Source organism: Sorex araneus, chromosome 3 (assembly GCF_027595985.1).
Source record: "Sorex araneus isolate mSorAra2 chromosome 3, mSorAra2.pri, whole genome shotgun sequence".
Taxonomy (NCBI): Eukaryota; Metazoa; Chordata; class Mammalia; order Eulipotyphla; family Soricidae; genus Sorex; species Sorex araneus.
This window is the reverse complement of record NC_073304.1, coordinates 187949533-187958178: the sequence shown is the minus strand read 5'-3', so window position 1 is coordinate 187958178 and position 8646 is coordinate 187949533. Positions and strand designations below refer to the sequence as shown.

At 37.4% G+C, this 8646-nt stretch overlaps 1 pseudogene; it reads right to left on the bottom strand.

The window, feature by feature from the left end:
- Positions 1-994: 994 nt before the first annotated feature.
- LOC101549967 (poly(A) polymerase alpha-like) lies at positions 995-2507 on the bottom strand (annotated as a pseudogene).
- Positions 2508-8646: the final 6139 nt, after the last annotated feature.

Below are 8646 nucleotides of genomic sequence, written 5' to 3'. Positions count from 1 at the left end.
TTCTACTAGTTCTTGTATATCCTCAATATTAGCCCCTTATCAGATATGTATTGTGTAAATATTCTTTCCCATTCTGTGTCATCTCTCTGTATTTTGATCACTGTTTCTTTTGAGGTGCAGAAGCTCCTCAGTTTGATGTAGCCCCATTTGTTTATGTTTGTTTCTACTTGCTTGGTCAGTGGTTTTTCATCCTTAAAGATGCTTTTAGCTTCGATGTCATGGAGGGTTCTGCATACACTGTCCTCCATATGTACCTTATGGATTCAGGTCTGATATTGAGGCCTTTAATCCACTTTGATCTGACTTTTGTGCCTGGCATTAGACAGAGGTCAGAGTTCATATTTTTGCAGGTAGCTGTCCAGTTTTCCCAGCACCACTTGTTGAAGAGGCTTTCCTTATTTCTCTTCACATTTCTTGCTTCTCTATAAAAGATTAAGTGTTCAAATATTTGCGAGTCCATGACAGAATATTTAACTCTCTTCCATTGGTCTGTGGATCTGTTTCTAGTTCAATACCGTGCTTTTTTAATTACTACTGTTTTGTGGTAGAGTTTGAAGTTGGGGAAGGTGATGCCACCCATCTTCTTTTTTCCAAGGATTGCTTTAGCAATTTGTGGGGGTTTATTTTTCCACATGAATTTCAGGAGAGTTTTGTGCATTTATTTGAAGAATGTCATTGGTATCCTTATAAGGGCCTCATTAAATCTTTATAGTACTTTGGGGAGGATTGCCATTTTCACAGTGTTAATCCTCCCTATCCATGAGCAGAGGATGTATCTCCATTTCCTAATGTCTTTTCTTATTATTTTATTTTATTTATTTTATTTTTTTAAGTCAGATTTATTATAACTTACAATTTTCATCAAAACCAATACAATCAGGCATTTAACCTGGACTACTGCTGTATTAAAACATTTAATAAAAAAGATATTTCATATATATTATACCCACTTAGACCCCAAGGAAATTTGCAGAAATATTTGTTCAGGCTTTTATTAAAATTGGGGAAAATGGCAGGCCAATTATGTGCTGTAACTACTGAAGAACATTAACTGGATATATTTACATTTTATTAGCTATACCTAAGTTATAAAGAATCTCTGTAATATAAATAAGTATACAAAACTGGGAAAATTAACTACTGATTTTAACCATTCTCTCTTTTGACAAGATATACAAGTTCATGTTTTGATGATGACTAACATACAAGAAATCTGCAGGGGACCACACTTTTACTTGACCCAAAGAAAGATAAAAAGAAAAGAAAAACTACAGCTTTAGCAAAAATAGTACACTGTTTATGAGGACATTTCTAGATGATGAAAATGTAGAACATTACCCTAGCAAGAAGAGATGTTAAAGATGCCATCATTAAACCATTACTTAAGAAAGCAACATGTCCAACATGCCTTAAAATACATACTTGTACTTCTGAAAGAAGTTTGGAGCTTCAAAAAGTTTGGACCACTCTCCCTTACTCAGCAAAATTTCATCTGTGATAGCAAGACCTTGTTTAAACTCCTCCACCATGACCGTCCGTGTTGAAACAGACACATTGTACGTGGAGTTCTGTTGTGAGTATGCTGGTGTAATTATATGCATAAGATGGTACCTATCATCTATGGGGTTTACTCTTGGGTCCCATACAGGCAAATTAAGATTGCATTCTTCAGGCTATTTCAATAGCGCTGGATTTGGCCATTCCCATTTAGAAAATACCAAGAAAAATTTATGTACAAGAGTTGACACTACTGCTGGCAAGTTCTTGCTACTAGCATAGCCCAGGAAATACCAGCGAGGAAACCTAATATATTGGAATAGATGTTGTGGCGTTTGGCCCAAAGTTTGATAGCTCTCAGAGTTAACCTGAAGTTGTCGATGTTTGGTACTAGATGTAAAATTTCATCGGTTACCCTGAAACCATTAAGACTTCTTATGCATCTTATATCTAAATTTTTAAGCAGACTGTCATCTAGTAAGTCCAAATCTTCTGGAATAGTCTGCAGTGCTAATCTTGCAAACAAAATATCAATCTCTATCCCATCAAAACATAGTTTGATAACAGGTACAAATGCCTCTTCAACAGCTCTTAAATCTTTCACTCCTTCCTGTAATTTTAACTTATCATAGAATGAGGTGAAAAAGTCACTTCGATCAACGTGTGTTGGTGCAACACACAATGCATCAATATCAGCACCTTCTGTATGTACTCCTAATCTGTAAGACCCCAATGTAAAAGTTTTTCCTCCAACATTTTCAATTACAGATTGTGGAAGATTCTTGCTTTCACTGATTTCACATATCCATTCTTTTACCAGGTTATTCAATTTCCCTAAAATTAAAATCCTGCGCTGCAGTTCCTCTTCCTCTTCAAAAACTCCGAAGGACTTCAGAGTCTCGATCAGTTTCTGTATGCAGTCGGTCTCCTTGGGGGCTGCTAAGCTGATAGGAGAGGTAGTGCCATAGTGCTTCAGTGGCTGCTGTGTTTGTTGTAACTGGAAACGGCATTGTCTCCTGCGCCAACACCGCCCAGTCACTGCCCCCCAACCCCCCGCAACAGCCGCAGCTACCACCCTTTCCTATCTGGATGCCTTTGGTATCTTTTTCTTGCCTAACTGCTATGGCAAGAACTTCCAGTACTATATTGAACAGTAGTGGCAAGAATGGGCAGCCTTTTCTTGTCCCCAATCTTAGAAGGAAGGCTTTTAGTTTCTCCCCATTTAGAATGATGCTTGCCGTGGGCTTGTGGTAAAATGGCTTTGACTAGATTGAGGAAAGTTCCTTCAGTGCGAATGTTAAACCATCCTTGCATCCCATTGAATCCTACTTGGCCATAGTGTATGATCTTTTTGACAAGTCTTTGGTTTCTGTTTGCTAGGATTTTGTTGAGGATCTTTGCATCTGTGTTCCTCAGGGATACCGGCTGTAATTCTCTTTTCTTGTGTAATCTCTGTCTGCTCTTGGTATCAGGATGATAAATTTCCTTCATGGGGAAACTTTTTGGAAATGTTTCTGATTTTTCAGTTTCCTAGAAAAGCTTGAAAAAGATTGGGAGTAAGTCCTCTTTAAAGATTTAGAAGAATTCACTATTAACTAAGACATTCTAACTTTTCAGATAATTCATTCATGTAAGATTTAGTTCTCAACTCAAAGAAGAAAATTTTAATAATCAGAGTAGTTCTCTTATGGGATGAGGACAAAGAACTATTCCTCTTCCATTTGGGATCATCCCAAACTATATAATGAGAAATCTTTATATCTTTGGTATAAAGAAATGTGGCAGGAAATATTCTCACAATGGATGATTTGGTGGAGCAGTTCAGATTATATCTACTTTATTTCTTTCTCCTGACTCTTAATTTTCATGATTCTTGGAATTATAGACAGAAAAAGTGGGTTTCTTTGTTCTGACTCTATGATCCTTAAGCAAGTCTTTGTTTCAATCTAGGTCATGTTTTTCGCATAAATATACAAAAAGGTTTAGTGTTATACTTTTGAAATATGGGGGGGTGGTATGACATTCACAAGGTAAATGTCAGAATTAGAAGCCTAATTAAGTCTAGCAGGTAAGTATACAAGAAAGTTCATTAATTACAATGACCTATTTTAAAGTTCAGAAATCTTGAGATGCTAGCACAGGATAGATATAGTAAGAGTGCTTTGAAGAATATAGGAAGAGACTAGAAAATATCAGAAAAATATAGAAATAGATAAATATTTAGAAACATAAGTATATTTAAACATTTAAAACTATAGAAAAAGTTAAAGCACAGAGGGTAGGGCATTTGCCTTACACATGGCCAACCTGGGTTTGATTCCTCTGTCCCTTTCAGAGAGCTTGGCAAGCTACTGAGAGTATCCCATCTGCATGTCAGAGCCTGGCAAGCTACCCGTGGCATATTTGATATGCCAAAAATAGTAACAACAAGTCTCACAGTGGAGAAGCTACTGGTAGTGTTACAATGTAATTTCATTAAATTAGCAGTTTGGGACTTGTTTATGGGGTCAAGAAATAACTATCATGTTGATCACATCAATAGGAACATACAGGGCCAGAGTGATAGTACAGTGGGTAGGGCATTTGCCTTGCATGCGATTGACCTGGGTTTGATCCTCGGCATCCCATATGATCTCCTGAGCACCACCAGGAGTAATTCCTGAGGGTAGAGCCTTGAGTATTGCTGGTGTTACCACAAAAGTAAAAAAAAAATACAAACACACATGAAATTCAGAAAATGGAAGATCACCATGTCATTTTCCATTAGTATAATTAGTCCAGATTCAAAAAGACATGTGCAAAGTGGATGTGTCCAAATGAGCGCAGAGTAAAGTAAATTAAGGACCAGAATGCACTCCATTGAAAAAAATGTTTTATTTATTTGAGGGGGAGGGGTCACACCTGGCAATGCTCTGAACTTATTCCTGACTCTGTGCTCAGGGGTCACTCTTAGTGGGCATGGGAGATCATATGAGGATTGAACGTGTTTAAAGATTATTAAATTTGACAAAAGTTGCCACAAAAATGTAGAAGCATCTAAGGAGAAAATAATGATAGAACAAATGTTTGTGTGTCATGTAATATGGGTTGCCCCCAATTCTGAGTGTTTTATGCAGTTCATCACATATTCTTCAAAGACTGCTGAAGACCAGTGGCTATGATAAGGAAGGATCCAGAAAGATAAAAGATAGTACAGTGGGTACAGAATTTTCCTTGCACATGGATAACTAGTTCAATCTCTGGCACTTCATATAGTCCCCTGAGCCCACCAGGGTTGATCCCTGAGTGCAGAGTTAGGAGTAAGCCCTACATACCACCAAGTGTGGTCCCCAAAACAAAATTAACAACAACAATAATAATAGAAAAACTTAAACATAAAGAATAATTTCTATACTGTCCTGCCCCACCTTGAACTAGGACTAGTGGATCTCCATCTAAGTGGCCTTGAGATCCCATGATCTGCTATTCTCCACCCAGGAGTTTCAGACACAGACAAGACCTCTACCTTCAAATCATCCACCATTGCCAAAATCACAATTTGGTAGTGGGTGTCTCATTTCTGTTTTAGTAGTTTGGCCTTTCCAATCCAGCTCCAATGCCATTTTTGTCCAGCTCCAATCCTACCTGACAGGTGTACTGCTTTGCAGGGTGGTAGACGCTGTCCTGTGATACAGACACTAAACACAGTGGCTAACATCCTCCAGATTTCTAACCTGGCTTTGCCTTTCTGACACTTTACTCTTGTTTCCATCAAAGGCAGCTATTTTGGGTGAGAAATGGGGCAGGCAGAAAAAAATTTCATTCAGGCAATTAAAGAATCACTGCATTTTTCATGATTAACTTCATGTTCGCAGATTGAATGCAAAAAGCTGTTAGCAGAGCATTTCCATTTCTGTACCTGACATGAGCAATGGGAATATTTGTTCTGCCCGGGAGGATTACACCTTCCATTAATCTCCGTTTTATTGAAAGTTTAAATAACAGACAGACACAATGTGATCAATTAGCAGTGTAATTCCAAGGAGATGTCATAGTAAAATTAAATCTCAGGCACATTTGCAACGAAGATGCCTGCAAGTTCTCTCCAGTCTCCCTTCACCATCGCAGTGTGTATATTTTAATTGAAAGTTTATTCTGCTATGTGCCTCGTCTACTAAATTTTAATTTAACATTGTAATGAGAAGGGTGTTTCTGAGGAACTCTTCACAGACAACTAGAGAAGGTTCCACAAATTAAGAGAACAACTGAATTTGTAGCACTTTCCAGGCAGCTGTGGAGGAGAAAGAATCCTTCCCTTAGTCCAGGGAATGGACTTAATCTTCAGTCCAGGGTCTGAAGATCAAAAGATATTTAGCACCTTTTGTGGCAACTAGGTCTAAAGGTGACCATACCATAAAAAGCTAAAGAGGGTAAAAATAAGAAGTCACTTTCTTTTCTTCCTCATTCTTCCTGTAGTAACCAATTAACTCTTATAGGCAAAACCTAATAGTCAATTTAGTGGATGAAAATGTGGTTTATAGAGTCTCATCCCTTGCTTTGCGAACAGGATCAAAAGGGTAGGCCTGGAGGTAAGAAGGAAAGACCTACCTAGCATAACACCATTAGCAACATACTTTCCTTCCCTGATTCTTAATGTCTTTAACTGTAAAATGGGGCAAATAATAAGCTAATTTCAGGGCTGGAATGAGAATCTGGTGAGATAGGATCAGAGAAGGTTTGATGAGGATTTCATACAAAGGTGTGAAGAAATTTCTTTTTCTACTACCTCTCAGAAAAAAACACAAGGAAATATTCACCTTTAAAAGGCTCTCCTTTGAGAGATCAAAAGGGAATACCCTGCCATAGTGGCAGTGTGGGGTGGGGGGAGACGGGACTGGGGAGGGCGGGAGAGATGCTGGGTTTACTGGTGGTAGAGAATGGGCACTGGTGAAGGGATGGGTTCTTGAACTTTGTATGGGGGAAACACGAGCACAAAAATGTATAAAACTGAAACTGTACCCTCACGTTGATTCACTAATTAAAAATAAATAATTTATTTTAAAAAAATTAAAAAATGAAATTAAAAAAATTAAAAAAAATAAAAGGCTCTCCTTTGAAAGGTATCACTGTATCACTGTCATCCTGTTGCTCATCGATTTGCTCGAGCAGGCACCAGTAACGTCTCCATTGTGAGACTTGTTGTTACTGGTTTGGCATATCGAATATTCCACGGGTAGCTTGCCAAGCTCTGCCATGCCATTTGAAAGGTGATCTCAAAAAATATTGATGTCATGTGGCTGGGGTAGAGGAGAGAGAAAAATGAGGGGCAGATCCTACATTGGCTCCAGTAGCAGAACAGGAGAATAATTAACTACCAGGCAATTTCTTTTTCATTAATATGAGAAGTCATTTGACACATAAGTCACATCACTGGAACCTAGAACTTCAATTCCACCAGATTGTGTCTAACATACTATAGAACCCTAGCTATCTGTGCAGTATCAACCCCATGTGCTCAATAAATGTTTGTGGATTTCAGGCAGAGGGAATAAGAGAACTGAAAGCGTTAGGTACACTAATGACTACTGAAGGTGAAAGGTGATATTGCAATGCATCTCTATTGGTCTCTGTATATCGTGTTCGTAAGCACACCTCTGGATATGTTATCAAAGAGTTTCTAGGGAATTGGGAAACTTTAATATTTAGTATTTAAAGAGTTAAACGTCAAAGAGGAGGAAAAATATATAGTCTCCCTTACTTTAGCTTTTTATGCCTTGCATTCTAACTTCATCCTAACTTAATTCTAACCACAATAACTTTCTACTTTTTCTCAAACACATCGTCTCCTGCCTCAGGTCTTTGTTCTTCCCTTTGCCCAAAAAGTTATTTTTTAGTATTCTCATGACTTGCTTCATAGTCCCTATTCAAATGTCACTCACATCCTCTCGTGGAACTTCTTTGACCACTGCCTCTAAAATAGCGACAATTCCTATCATTCCTGTCACTTGGGTTTCACCTCTCATTATTAAATTTATTACACATACACTATATATATTTATACATATATATGTATATATAGTGTTGCAGCTCCTTTTACAATGGTATATAACAATCATTCAATAATATATGTTAAATCTTTAGATAAAAAAGAAATGTTACATGATTTCATAAAAGTATTCTAATGATAATTTTTACACTTTCTAATAGATTTGGTATAAATTGTGCTGTGAAAATATTCTTAGCTGAGACTCTGCAAAGATCCTTGTAAGTAAGGAACCCCATAGTCCGCAAGTGAGGAATCCAATGAATCCATTACAGAGTAATAGGTTCTTCTGTGGTCTTTCTTTAGTGTCCTTCATGGTCTTTATTGATAAAGTATATTTCATGGTGCAGAAAATGATCCACGTTTATTACAAAGTGTTGTGTTTCCTGGCAGAGGTGAAAGAACAGCAAAGAAACCATCACCCTAAAATTTTAAAACTTGGTGGTCACAGGCCCTGGGAACTCTGCGATAATATTTGAAGCACTGTTAGTGCCCCCAATGGCCTATTGTTAACATCTCTGTGGTTCTACATAGAGAACTGTCATCAAATACTCATGATAGCACATCTCTGGTTTAATAATTGAAGTAAATGGGAAGTAAACAGAAAGTTTTTGCCACAAATTTGCTGAAATAGAATCCACTAAAGCAATACTCATCTGAATTTACTGAAATCAACCCCTAACAAGCCTATTCTAGGTCATTTCATATAGCTAATAATCAAATATAATTGGTAACGTGGTAATAGAAAATATTTTAACAATTAAGGCTGAAATGTTCTTGGAGACCAATAAGCATTCCTCTCAATATTGGTTATTATTGTGTTCATCAGACATAATAAACGTGCTAAAGAAGATATCATCTTCTTTAGAAACTCCATTTCAAGTTCACAAGGTTATGACCAAGCTTATTTTCATAAGAGTTTCCTAATTTAAACTTTAGTATCTTTGCCTGCAACTGTATCTTGTGTCCAAATGTCCAGTGACATTTGTTGAAATGGGAAGAGAAGGAGGAGGAAAAACAGCAACCTATTTTATTCGTGAATTTCTTCTTATCCAAGCAAGTGCTCCCCATCTTAAAGGTGACCTACCTTCTGTTCCTCTGGCCCAACATCTTTCTCTATCTTTCAT